The following is a 479-nucleotide window of genomic DNA, read 5'->3' as shown; positions in this document are numbered from 1 at the left end:
CATCTGGATTAGACTAATTGCCTCCTCACTGCCCTCCCTGAGTCTTCCCTCTCCTTGTGATGGTCAAGGAGCATCTGTCTCAACTTGGCAACTTGGCTACACTGTGGTAATCAATTGTTGTGGATAAGTATCAGTCTAGATGTTACTGTTCAGGCATCTAAAAGGATATAATTGAGATTTCAATTAGTAGACTGAGTAAGACAGATTATGTCACAGAACACGGGTGATAGCCAACCAGATTACTGCCAAAGACTAGAACTTCCTGAAGAAGGAATTAGGCCTCGAGCCTGACACAAAAATTCCAGCCCCGGGACTCATGAGTGCGGCAGCAACTCCTAACGGAATCTCTAGCTTGCTGTCTCACTCGATGTATTTTACATCGTCAGCTTCCATAACTGAGTGAGACACTTCTTTAATCTCTCTCTCTCTCTCTCTCTCTCTCTCTCTCTCTCTCTCTCTCTCTCTCTCTCTCTCTCTCT

The sequence above is a fragment of the Grammomys surdaster genome, unplaced genomic scaffold (genome assembly GCF_004785775.1).
Source record: "Grammomys surdaster isolate TR1022 unplaced genomic scaffold, NIH_TR_1.0 125876, whole genome shotgun sequence".
NCBI lineage: Eukaryota > Metazoa > Chordata > Mammalia > Rodentia > Muridae > Grammomys > Grammomys surdaster.
This window is presented reverse-complemented; position numbering follows the sequence as displayed.